The sequence below is a fragment of the Mus musculus genome, chromosome 7 (assembly GCF_000001635.26).
Source record: "Mus musculus strain C57BL/6J chromosome 7, GRCm38.p6 C57BL/6J".
Lineage (NCBI taxonomy): Eukaryota > Metazoa > Chordata > Mammalia > Rodentia > Muridae > Mus > Mus musculus.
Genome location: NC_000073.6, coordinates 114,754,223 through 114,768,414, shown reverse-complemented (window position 1 = coordinate 114,768,414; position 14,192 = coordinate 114,754,223). Strand labels below are relative to the sequence as shown.

Below are 14,192 nucleotides of genomic sequence, written 5' to 3'. Positions count from 1 at the left end.
CCTCAATAAGAGCATTATCCAGTCATAAAGGACCTAAGTGCAGAACAGAGCTGATGTGCAGAGAAACAGTGTCTGGATTCCAGATCACAGACACCCTGTAGTCTGGCCCACCTCTACACTTCCTACATCTAAGATCATATCTATTCTTGTCGGTTAAGTCAGTGGACATAAAGGTCTCTGCTCTGCTCTGTTCAGCCAATAGCGTACCAGTGGAAAGATGTGAATGGTTTAGAGACTTCCAGTTCTGGAGCTGAGAGTGCACTTGGCTTTCTTGATCCTCACAGTGACATGTTACAGGGTTGGTCCTCCTCCCTCATAAAACTAACTGCCCAGCTGTTGATCTCCTCTGACATCTCCCTTACAGTAAATTTTCTCCATATTCCCTTTTCACTTTCTCCCTGTAAAGTAGGCCTCTAATGCAAGCAGAGAGTGGATGACTACTGTTTTAATAGCAATCCTATTACCCTGGTAGATATATCTTACCAGGCAGGCCATAATTGTAGCTCATGGATGCACAATTGTGTTGGAACATTGATGATCTTTTCCCTCCCTTAGCAGCTTAAACAACACCTTCCAATGCTATGAAAGCAAACCAGCAGGAAAAAAATTCCAGCTCAGATCCAACATGTTTCCTCAATGTCTTACAACCCAAAAGGATGGTGTCTTCAACAGTATGGTTTTACCATCTAGTTCTGGTGGGTAATTAAGAGCATTGGCAATTGCTCTTATAGTGTTCTGCATCAAGAAGGCTCTAGAAGGTCCTAGAACACCGAGAATACAAAGGAAATACCCAGTTTCCCTGGGTAAAATCTAATTGTGATGAGATGACAGTGTGAGAGCATTCTATCTTACTTCTATCTTTATCATGAAAAAAAGAGGAAGAACAAACAAATATATTGGAGAGGGAATTGTGGGGCAGTGGACTGTGCCACCAGACAGAAGAACTGGTGAGGTCATAGCAAAGTTCAGAACCCCGATAAAACTCATGATTGAAAACAGCAGGTGCTCAGACTAGCTCCTGATCAGATTCCTATCCTGGAACACATGACCATTGGCATTCCACTAAGAAGACCATGACACCCCACTAAGAAGACTATGACAACCAGTCACATAGCATAGAACTAAGCCAGAGCCCCCAGGCTCATCACAGACCCTCAGGCTCCTATTTCCAAACCCTCAAGGTCCCCAGCAGTGTCTAGGTGGTAATCACCATTCTCAAGTCCTCGTAGTTCCCAGAAGCATCTGGGTGCCCAGGAGTTTGAGAACCACAGCCTCAGTCCCAGTGCCCATCATTTCTCACCTGGAGAAACACGGGCTGGAACCCTTATCTAAGACTGGGCTTTGCCTCCTCTGAGCAGCGTGTTGTTGTCACAGGAGCTTGATACCCCAGAGGGAAGGCAAAACGCAGACCCACAGGGGATTAAAGCCTATGGTAGGTTAGAAGACTGGAAGGAAGATGGTTGACAAGCATCAAGGTCCTTTACGATGTAAACTGAAGGATTCTGCAAGCCAAGGAAACGGAGGCCATAGAACACTAGAGAAAGCCCTGGATCTGATTTCATTGAATCCGAGGAACCCAAAGGAAGGACAGTAGTTAGGAGCAGAAACCCAGTTGCAGATAAATGTTTGAGTTTCTCTGGCAAGGTTCCAGAAATATGGCTTGGAGACTGCAACATTCTGGCAGCCATTTCTAATCCATTATCTGTGTGTCTTCAGACAGGAGTAGTGGGTGTTTCATTCACAGCTGCTCGGCAGTGTCTTATACTTTCAGTCATGGTGTTCTCCTGGGTACTGTGTATCCCACATCATGAGTGTCTACTCATGAGGACTTGAAGGCTTGAGCTTCTCTGACTTAGTTAAACTCAAGAGATCAATTTAAGTGGCTTAGTTCTGTTCCCAGTTCCCATTAGAGGCAGCTTTTGCTCATCTCCACTTGGCGAAGGTGACTGGTATCCTACAGGAAGTTGAGACTATTTACAGAAAAGCATTCCACTAAAACCAGCAGCAAAGGGTGTTTCTGCTCTTGTCTAATGGGACAATCTGGGGACAGTTCCTAACACAGCTGGTATTGTTTCATCTGGTGAGTTCTATACAACTGACCACATGGAAGAGACAGTAAATACTGTGGAAACAGTTCCAGAAGCAGTGTCAGGAGGCTGCTTGGAGGAGGAGAACTATCAGATATGCTCTGGTTCTTTCTCTAAGACTTCAGAGTGCACAGGCTACAAGTGATAGAACCATCTTTACAATCCACTCTTTCTGTCTTTAGCTCTTTAGAGCTAAAACGTCTCTTAGAGAATATGACTTCATTCAGGAACTAAATAGGACTTTTCTAGTGCCTCCATATCTGTTGCCATCTGCAGAACAGGAACCTTGTAATATTGTAGGCATTAAGATAACCCATGGACAAACATCATTCCTTTGGTCTTTAACATATGCCCCTTCTTCCTACATCTGAGGAATAACCCTACCACTATGAATTTCCATGAGACAGTATACAAACAAAAGACTAGGCATTTGTATCATGAAGCTTTCATAGCAGTAACAAATACCAATCAGCCACTGGAGATGTTTGAGTAAGGAAGTGGAATGGTAAGAATGGAGCTTCAGAGCCATGAATGGACTCCAAGAGGGAAGAACAGCATTGAGGGCTTGATTTAGAAGATGATGAAAGCTTCCAGAGAGAACACAAGAGCCCTGCGAACACGGGAGAAAAAGAAAGAATAGAGAAAAGCTTTTCAGGTAACAATGAATCTCCTTCAACATCTGAACTTGGAACCTCAGATCTGGGGTAAGAATGTGGATACTCATTGGAATTAGACCTGAGTCACTAGCTGGGATGCCGGGCATCCTGCAGCAATCAGATACTTCAAGGACTCTCATTCCCAGGGGAGGTGCAAGAAACCAAGCAAGCTGCCACCTGGTCCTGCCTAACAGACTGAGTCTCATGAAATATAGAAAGCTCTGTCTCCCTGGAGAAAGCCGTGGTGACTCCTCACAGCTGCCAGGCCGCAGGGGCCAAGAAACAGGCAGAACAGACCTCAGGACTCACAAAATAAGTCTTACCCCCTCTAGGCCTCCACAGCCCTGTGTGACAAAGAACAGCTTCTGAAAAGCACACACAGGGTCCCAATCCTCCTAGTGATGAACTGAATTTATCTACCTTTGAGAATTTACCTAAAAGGCCACAAAAATTCTATCAATGAAACTGTATCTCAAACTAGTCAGGACAGAGACTGTGGTGACCAGGAATAAACAATCCTGTCTTCCTAGGAGACCTTAAATCACACTCTTAGGATATTAGAACTTATGGGAAGCCAGGGGACAAGTCCCTCGACACAGTAATAACAGCAATAACCATGAAGAGAGGAGAGTGAGGCACACTTAATGGCTGTAAGACACTGTTCTAAACAGTGTACACTTAGTCTTTAGAAGAGTTCCCTGAGTTAAGTTATTATGTCATCCCTGATTTTCAGGTAAGTGACAGAAAAAGGGAAGAGGCAGAACAGACCTCAGGATTCACAAAACAAGTCTTGCCCCCTCTAGGCCTCCACAGCCCTGTGTGATATACATATGGAGAGACAGCTTCACAGGGAGGAAGATCAAGATTGCTAAAGATGTGCTTCAGACATGTACACATGTGCCATAAACTGCTTGTTATCCTCTAGAAAATCCCAATAAGTCTTTGCCTAGGAGAGAGCTGTAGGAAGACCAAACTAGGCCTCGGTGTCTGCAGGAGAAAATCAATGGAGATTTGGTGACCAGTTATACATCTGATATATCCATTCCTGCTTTTATTATTTGCTATGGTTATCAAGGACAGGGAAGCATCGTAGTAAGGAAAATAAATGCAAGGGTCCCAATTGTATACTGTCCTTTGGAGTGAGATAGATCAGATAAATTAGCTCAGGGATGTGTTTGCATCTCTAGAGAGAAAGAGAAAAGCATAGTGTACTTGCTGGTCTGATGTTAACTTGACACAAGCTAGTCATCAGAGAGGAGGGAGCCCCAGTTGAGAAAATGCCTCCATAAGAGCTAGCTATAATGCAGTTTCTTAATTAGTGATCAATGGGGGATGGTCCAGCCTGTTATGAGTGATGCCATCCCTGGGCTAGTGGTCTTAGGGTCTATTAAAAGAATCAGGCCGAGTAAGCCGCAGGGAGCAAGACAGTGAGCAGCATCCCTATATGGCCTCGTATTAACTCCTGTCTCCAGATCCCTGCCCTCACTGCTTTTGATAATGAACTATTGTACAGAACTGTGGGTAAAATAGACTCCTCCCCAAGTTGGTTTTGGTCATAATATTTCATCATACCAAGAGTAATTTTAAGACAAATGTCATTGCTGGCAAGATGTCCCTACTGGAACCCATGTTTCCCAATGCCTGGTTTATAAACCACCCATTCTCTAAATAGCATCGCCCATCCAAGCAAACCACCATGTGGCCTCCACCAAATGTCTTGTTTAGAATCAGGAAACCCATGGCTGCCTCTATAGTGTGTCTTAAAATACAGCCTCCCCGGGGCCCAGCAAACACAGAAGTGGATGCTCACAGTCAGCTAATGGATGGATCATAGGGCTCCCAATGGAGGAGCTAGAGAAAGTAGCCAAGGAGCTAAAGGGATCTGCAACCCTATAGGTGGAACAACATTATGAGCTAACCAGTACCCCGGAGCTCTTGACTCTAGCTGCATATATATCAAAAGATGGCCTAGTCGGCCATCACTGGAAAGAGAGGCCCATTGGACTTGCAAACTTTATATGCCCCAGTACAGGGGAATACCAGGACCAAAAAGGGGGAGTGGGTGGGCAGGGGAGTGGGGGTGGGTGGATATGGGGGACTTTTGGTATAGCATTGGAAATGTAAATGAGTTAAATACCTAATAAAAAATGGAAAAAAAAATACAGCCTCCCTGGTTCCAGTTGTTTAGAATCAGGAAACCCATGGCTGCCTCTATTGTGTGTCTTGAAATACACAGCCTCCCTGGCTCCAGGGCAATGACTACTCGGCTTCCCTGTGCTTTGGAAACTGCACAGGAGCCTGTTGTTCCTGGCACTTAATTAAACTGAGGATTCTTGACAAAGGCTATACCTGAGGACTGATGGCCTGAACTCTGAGACCTGAGGTGGAATTTTCCCTGCAAAGGGGCTTGCCTGGGCTTTTGAGCCTCACCTACCAGAGCTCTGTGGACTAAGAATATACATTAAGGAGTTAGACTTCCAAGTTCACATCAGGTTATATTTTTCTATATTATATAAGAATATATAATTAGTAAAATGAGAATTCTGTATATACCAGTGATATATATAGTGGGTACTTGTTATAAAGATTGTGCCATGTCACTTTTGGCAAAAGCACATAAATGCAGAAAGAAGCAAGAGGCCATTCTAGCAACTCAACTCTAAGTATTCAAAGGCCTTTTCATCTTCAAACTTTAAATGATTACTTCTTACTTTCTAACTTTCCCTGATATAAATATTATCCAACTGCTCAAATGCTGCTTATCTTTGATTTGCAGAAGAGAGAGACCTTCCCCACTGGGCTCAGATCCCAGGGTGCTAAAATTAGCCATCACCATGTTCTAAGCTAATGACTTACTGGTTGTAACTGCCACGAATGGACATAACTCTCAGATAAAGGCCATTAGAGAAAATTGAATAGCTCCAATGTGGTGAAAATTTGGATGCATCTTATTTCATAAATCACATTCAGAGGTCACACTGGGCGAGCTATTTCTCTTCCTGAGTCATGCTGAAGGCCCAAGTTGAAGGGGTCTATATACTCTTGAGAGGGAGGACGTAGGAAGGAAAATTTACAACATCTTATATTTTCATGGATGCATTGTTTCTTTCTTCTTAGTCCATGAAAGGATGATAGCACAACACCAACAACAAGGACAAGTCTCCGACTCCTCTCCTTCCTGACCCTCTGCACTGGAGTGGCCTTGGTAGCATAGAACACAGAAACCACAGAAATCTGTGACTGCTTCCACTTCAGCCCCTCTGATCTTTGGATTTTTTTTTTTCATCTGTAAAATCAGACTGGAACTCTTTCTGTGTCGTAAGATTATCCTAAGAGCATAGTGCCTATATGATACTTCAAAAGCTAATAACAATCTAAGAATCTATTCTGGCCCCAAAAGCCAATTAAAGAGAAACTACATGAGAAGTTTCATGGCATTCGTCTTTGTTCCCAATTTCTTACCCAGACGTCAAAGATCTGCTCTCTTACCCCAAAAGGCTAAAGGTCAGACTCTATTAAATGTATTGGAAAGAATCAAAAGGAAATTTGAATATAAAGAAAAATTAGCACTTAGAAATTGCTATTGTTTGAAAATTCAAGTTCCCATCAGGATGCATAAAAATCTAATAGCCAATGTGTTAGCACTGGGAGGTAGAGACCAGGGAGATAAATAATCATGAGAGTGAATCCCTGAAAATGGATGAATATTATATAAAGGGCTCACAAACATGTCTTTGCTATCTTGATCTTTCCATCTTCTGCCACATGGGGACCAGCCTTTTCTCCCCTCTGGAGGATACAGCATTCAGGGATCATCTTGAAAGAGAAGAAGTACCTCTCTAGATGCAAAGCTGTGGGGGTTCTTGATACTAGATTTTCTAGCCTCGCATTGTAAGACAATACATTTCTACACATTATAATTACAGTCTTGGGATTTGGGGATAGTAGCATAGGACAGAAAGCATGCTTTGAATGAACACAAACACTAAGATATTTCTGTGATTAGCAGCTTTAGCCCTAAAGAAACAACTACCATCCCAGCTCACACACTGTGTGACCAAAGGATTATGGGATATTCAACAGAGAAGTAAATCTGACTCAGAACCTTGGCTCAGTCACAATGGTAAAGTGTTCTCACTAGCTTCTTAGTGAAAAAAAGTCATAGACAAGATGTAACCAACTCTGAGGCATGACACATTCTGAGTTTATGAACAGAATAAGCCAGAGTATGAGCAAACACAATCACTCTCAACACGCTATTGACATTGCTCCAATGTGCATAGCTAAAGAAGCCTTTAAGGGGACCCTTAAAAAAATCCCCTTTTAAGGGGATGTAAGATAACACTGTCTGCATCTGCCTACTCAAGTTAACTATATAATCCTCAAACATGAAGGCCAGAGCTCTATAGAATGCTGCATTAACAAGACTTATCACTATTTCTAGAACACCTCATGTCATAGCAACACTTGAGCAGTGCCGACAGCGGAGTAGGAGCTCAGTCAGCATGAGGGAGGGCTTGAGTAAAGTCCTATCCACTCTGAGACTTTGAATCTGTCTCCAAGATGGCCGACTCTGCTCTCACACATCCGTGTATAATAACAGCCAATATTATTACAGCCATGCAATTCTAGGATGCGTTTTGTCATACTCTAACCAATGGTAGTTTGTCATAGTTTAACTGGAGCCATTTTTACTTTTTATGAAGCAATGGGGTGTTTTTCATTTTATTATATCTTAAATGCAGTGAATTGTTATATCTGGCACTTAACTATGTGCCAGGAAGTTTTCTAAGTGATTTGAATAAATAAGCACATTTCCTCCCCCCAAGCATCTAAAACAATCAGTGCCGCTGTTATCCCTACTTTAGAGAGGTAGAAAGGAAAAGAGAAAATCCTTAACTCAATAGCTTACATGGTTAAAAAGTTGAGTGGGGATAAAACACCACTTTCTCTGCCAATCCTCGACAGCTTATCATTGTTTTTCAGCAGCTAAGTTTTAGTTGGCAACAGAGCCCCCTCCCCCTCTCTCTTTCTATTTGTTTATTTTAGAATCCCTTTCTTACACAGAAAACTAACATTATGTTTTTAATTCCTGTAAAATGATAGATCAGATAGTGTAAATAGTTCTCCATGAAAATTGCTTTCTTTAAGTATTGAGATATTTATAGGCATCAGTTACTACTCTTGTATCTGTGACAAAATATCTGACAAAGCAGCTTAAGGAATTGAAAGGTTGATCTTGGCTCATGCATGTTTGTGAAGCCATCATGGTAGGAGGTCACAGCTACAGGAGGACAAGGTTCATGTGTCCTCAATCAGGAAGCAGAGTGATGAACACAAGCCCTCAGATAGCATTCTCCTTCTTTCCCTTTTTATTTAGGCCCAGACCCTAGACCAAAGCATGCTGCTACCAACATTCAGGATGAGTCTTGGCTCCTCAATTAAACCACTTTGGAAATGTATCATAGACAAGTGTCTTCCAGAATCTTTTGAATCCAATGAAGCTGACAATGAAGATGAATCACTTTGTGGCCTTAAAACATGTCACTGATCTGGCAAGAATAAATAAATAAATAAATAAATAAATAAATAAATAAATAAATAAATAAATCTGGAGAGATCAAAATAGGATGAGGTATCAAAGAGAGTTTTCCATTGACAGCATCTGTGAGATGCAGCAGCCATCAAGCATGTGTTTCTTTTGGGGGCCGGCAAGGGAGGCAGGGACTAAAGCCTTGGGATCCCCCAAGAGGAAGAATCAAATACAAGTCCATAAAAGAAGCAGCTCAATGCATAGGAAAATGAGAAATGAACCTTCTCTGCAAAATGTCAACCGTAAAAGCTGAGAATTAATCACCGTGGCATGACCCCCATAGAAGTTGTGGGTTGGCTTTGCATCGCCTGTTAGGGAATTGATGACAGAGCTCAATTAGAAAATTTCATTCCAAGAAACAAAATAGAGTTCTTGGAAACAGATTCAGGAAACAAAGGCTACAAATTATAGTCATGCAGCTCCAAGAAAGAAGCAAAAAGAATAAAAAGATGTAATAGTATGTCAAATGATAGAACAAAGGAATTGTCCAAAATGCAGCTAAGAGGACAAACTTTTAAAAATGAGAAAACTAAGGCTAAGGGCAAAAAGTGGCATAGTCTGGTGAGCATTTCATCACTGTTCCATGGAAGGTAAGAGAGCACATGTATGAAGCAGCATTCAAAGAGAGTAGCATTCAAATCCAGAAATAACAATGAGTATCAAGCAAAATAAACACGAAAGGTGCGTGCATCTTTGAAAATTAAAAAGACTAGAGAACGCCAAAGACAAAACGGATTTTGGAAGTACCCAAAGGTAAGCAAATGACGCTACACAATGGTTAGCATGCTGAACGCATCCAGAGAAAAACAGGAATTAAGTGAACAGAACTGTTAAGCATCCCTGGGTGTGTACACCTGCACACACACATATACCACACATATCCATACTACACACCACACACACACACACATACCATATACATACTGCACACATACCACACATACACACCACTCACACACATATCACACATATACCACATATACCATACATATACTGCACACATACCACACATACACACACACCACACATACACACACATATCACACATATACCACACATACCATACATAAACTGCACACATACCACACACCCCACACACACACACACACACACACACACATACCACACACATACCACACACACAAACACACACCACACACACTCATACTGCACACATACCACACACACAAACACACACACACCACACACATACACACACACACACCACACATACATACTACACCCACACCATACACATACTGCACACATACCACACACACATACACCACACACACGCACACACCACAATATATTTTTTAAAAAAGAACAGCACAAGAATGAAGATATATAAACCAGTCTTATATATATAACAGAAAATAAAATAAAATGTGCTAAATTAGACAACAAAATCCAGCATCGATGGGAAGAATAATACAATCTGCCTATTACAATGAGACTCATCACATTAAGAAAGTAGAAAAGTCATGACTACCACCAACAGACAGAAATAAATGGATAAAATCCAATAGTAACTTTGATCAAACGAGGCCCAAAAGGGGCTTTCCTTAGACTGGCCGATTGATCAGTGGCCTCTTTGGTAAAACAGTATCATAAATACTATGCTTAACCCATTGAAAACAAGTCCCATGAGAGCAGATGCCCAATTTCACTACTTGGATTCATTATTACATTAGAAATCTGATCTAGGATAGAAAGAAAGCTGTATGTGAGAAATGTCAGGATCAAGACTGTCACTATGTAGCACACAGCCACAGAGAAAGTGGAGGTTAAAACTCACCTCTGCTTTGTTCACCAACTCACACAACCACACATTATGTAAACCTGATTCCCTGGTCAAACCAAGAATCAATGCATCTGTGTCCACCCAGATACTGTACCTGTAGCTCTTTCTATTTCTTCTGAAAATATAGGATGAGATTGCTACTCATTGTCCATGTATAAAACCCAACAGTATCTACAAATAAATTGTCCCCAAATCATAAAGAAGCTTAGAAAGTTGCCTACAAATATACATAATTCAGGTATAGTCCCAATCAACAGCATATTGGGGGAGAGGAGGAAGAAAGGAGGGAGAGGGAGAGGGAGAGAGGCAGAGAAGGAAAGACCTTCAACAAGAGAAATAAAATACATAAGGAAAATTAAAATGACTTTCTGTGCAAGCCCTTAATTGGGAAAATTATAAAACACTGGTAAAAGATATTACGAAAGGCCAAGGCAAATCAGGAGATCATTCAGCATGCAAATGCTGAGAAGTGCCAATCCACCACTAAAAGATCTGTTGTATAGATTCAGAGGAATTCCAGATAAACCCCAACAGGATTCTTCCTCAGAATCTGACAATAGGAATCTGAAATGCATAGCCAAGATATATAGAAAATAGGGGTCTTTTCCTATTGGTAAGATTTTTTTTAAGTAGTAAATACAAAGGAGTTTTGATCCCAGGATGAATTTAGGAAGTTGAATAATAGTCTCAAGATTTACCCAAGGAATATTAAAGCTTGATTAATAGCCGTGATAAGGAGACAGAGGGTGATGGATTCAGAACTCACACATCTCCCAATCACAAGCAGAAAGTGAATGGAGCTGGGGAGGCAGACAGCTGCACTGTTGCTCCTGCTGCCCTCATTGCTGAATCCACCTTTGCTCCAGAGCAATGGGGCAGCTAGCCTGGGTCAGAGAAACAGGCAGAGTATGCTTTTGGAGCCTCGTCTACAGTGATAAGGAATGAGCCCCAGCTCCAGCACCAAGAGTATGACAAGTCTTCTAGACTATTCTTAAAGAAGTGGCTTTTTGGTCTTTGAGACTTCGGGGAAACAAATAAGCAGGTCTGTACAGTCCCCAGAGAACAAGCCTTAGGCTAGACTAAGCAAAGGACCTAAGCCCCACCCCTGCACACACACACACACACACACACACACACACACACACACACACACACACACACACGTTCCAAGTGCCTGCTGGAGGCTATGGGTCTTCCTGTGCTATTCTCTCTCTGAAAGGGAAGGTTTTTCTTGCCGTGGTACCAGGCAACTTGACAGCAAAAGCTAGTGAGACATTGCACCTCACTGTGATTGAAAACTGTGAATGCACTTGGTCCCACCCAGGGGCGGGACTTTCTAGTCGACCATCTCTGAGAGCAGTCTCATGCCCATCTTAGTCAAGGTCAAGAGAGAGACACAGTACAGCATCCTCTCTGCTTCAGGCCCCAGTTTTGTGCTAAAGATGAAGATGGATGAATCGCCCCTTTATAGGATTTCCTCTTTCATTGGCAGAGATATGCAGGTGCATAATTAAGTAAACCACACTAATTTCAGTATCATGAGTTCAGTGAGATGCTTACCTTTTTCTTGCCATGAGTGTGGGCACTCTATATGCAGACATCCTGGCAGGACTGTACATACTCTAAAGAAATGTGTGTGCTCTTCCCTTTGGCTGTCAGACTATTGAACAACTGCCTCCAAGAAGTGGGAGATTGCCCGAGAGCTGAGAAGGAAGCGCTGAAGCCTGATGCTGGCCAGGAGAGGTTGTCCCCAGGAAGAACTTAAACAACTCTGACAGCTTGTCACAACTTTGCAGGAGAGACTGGAGCTGAGACAAAGAAAATGGACAGGACCACACTTTGACCAGGACTAGTTAGTTATGCTACCAGTTTCCTTCTATTTAAATGTAAAGCTTCAGTCAGGACCCTGAAGATGGGCTTGGGGAGGTCACTGGTTCTTTGTTCGTACCTCTTCCCACTGTGACCACACTGGGCTATCTTTCTCAGCTTTGCAGTGTTATTTTAACTGAAGCCTATTGAGGATAGATGGTAGTGTAGATTGTTAGTGCTGCTATGGCCCAGACTCCAGTCTTAACAACCTCCATAAGATATAATGGCTTAGGGCCATGTATGCCTCTTCTCCAGGCCTCCAATTTCCCCTATGTAAGAGAGGCTGAGCCTGATGAGGGCTTCCTCAGACCTAATATCTCTACAGTCTAATGTCCTCCGACATGGGAAGCTTGTGAAAACCACTCACGACCAGAGACTAGACCCCAGTCCTACTCTCCCCAGAATCCAGGCCACTTTATGTTCTCTGTTCAAAGGTGGCTTCAAGTGACAAAAGACATCGAGGGTTTGTGCCAGTGATGAATGTTCATTTCTCCCACTGACCTCGTTAGCCACTTGGGTCCCTGTACTGTACCTCTAAGGACCATCCCAACAGCATTCCTGCTACCTATACCCCAGGGGTCCTTGTTCAAGGGGACAGTCTTGCTGGCTTCCAGCCCCAGCCTAACCTGCTTGAGCTAATGTCAGTTTCAATCTCTTCAAACACAATGTTCACACAACCTTCCATACTTCTATCAGCCCCATATCCCCATGCGGATCTAAGTTCGCATCCTCCTCACAGCTGTCAGACCCTGGCCCCAGCTCTCCTCAGATCTATTATAATATCACCATCATGCACTCCCTGTGCATCATGTTCCAGCCTCAAGAACACTGCCCTATTGCCCTTGGGACTGAACTGCCCACCTAATCAACCAGTACTTGGTATAAACATGACCAGGACTTGAAGCTAAATCTGGCCCACACAGCAGGGCTACTGTAAGACTGCAGTATTGGCTCCATTTATGCTAGATTTGCTGAGAATTCGTGGCTTCCATGACCTCCTATAACACACTTTATTTCCCTGTTAGGACCAACGTCCCACAAAGTTATGCCCATGACAGCCAGCATCTGGCATGGTATTCCATGTGTTAGAAACCACCAGGCCTGGGGCTGGAGAGATGGCTCAGCCATTGAGAACACTTGTTGCTCCTCTTAGAGGACATCAGTTTGGTTCCCAGCATCTACATCAGGCAGCTAACACCAATCTGTCACTCCAGCTCCAAAGGATTTGACAGCTCTGGTGTCTTCCAGCACCTGTACTACAAGCTCCTACCAACATGCAGACACATATTTGCACATAATTAAAATGAATTAAAATTAGAAAACCCATGAGGCCTGGTGGAGAGATCCTATGGGATAGAAAGAATGGATGCTTAGTGAAGACCATGCTCTGTCCCTGGAGTTTCCAAAAGGAGTTCCTGAGTCTTCTCTCTTTTCTAGCTCCCTCTTCCACAATCTATTCGTAGCAGCCAAAGCAGGGCAGCACCCTGCTTCACCCTTCCGATAGCACTACCACTCAGACTGCTGAACCAATAACATGCAAGAAACTTCTGAATCTGGCTGTCACGCCTCACCTCCTTTGGACTCTTTCCTCACTTCACGCTGTCCCTACTGACCTTCCTCACAAACGCCTCGGGGCCTTCACCCTTGCATTTCCGCTCCGAAATGTTCACATAGCCTGCACCTTTCCCTCCTCCAGGCCTCTGCCTGATCTTAACCAAAAAGCTGAGACAATACTGGCCTCTGCTTAAATGTCTGTTCATCCAAACCTTCCCCACTCTTACATTTCTACATTGCACTGAGAACTGGGTTTGCATCCTGCACATGACCTGCTAGCTGTCCTCCCAAACCAAAAAGCAAGTCCTGGAAGGACTTGATACTGGATTTTGCCCTCTCTTGCTTCTCCAGTGTCTAGAGCAATGCACAGACCATAGCAGATACTAAGTAGATGCTTAAATAGATTGAGTGAGTAAACGAGTCTGTAACTTAGACCCTTGGCACCCTGGGCATTGTTCCAAGATGTTGCTATCTGATGGGGCTGCTATTGTCCTCTCCTGCTCAGTTCCAACCCTGTTTGAGACACCAGATGGACAGCATGCATTTGGAGAGCTTTGTAAATGACAGTTTTCAGAAAACTGAAATGACAGCATCTATAGAGGCCAGGCTGGGGTTACCACTGCCTGGCT

General features: G+C 43.1%; 1 protein-coding gene across 6 annotated transcripts in view; it reads right to left on the bottom strand.

Annotated features, from left to right (window-relative positions):
- Insc (INSC spindle orientation adaptor protein) overlaps positions 1 to 14,192 on the bottom strand; it is a 106,693-nt gene that overhangs the window by 81,966 nt on the left and 10,535 nt on the right. The gene's annotated exons all lie outside the window — the stretch shown is intronic.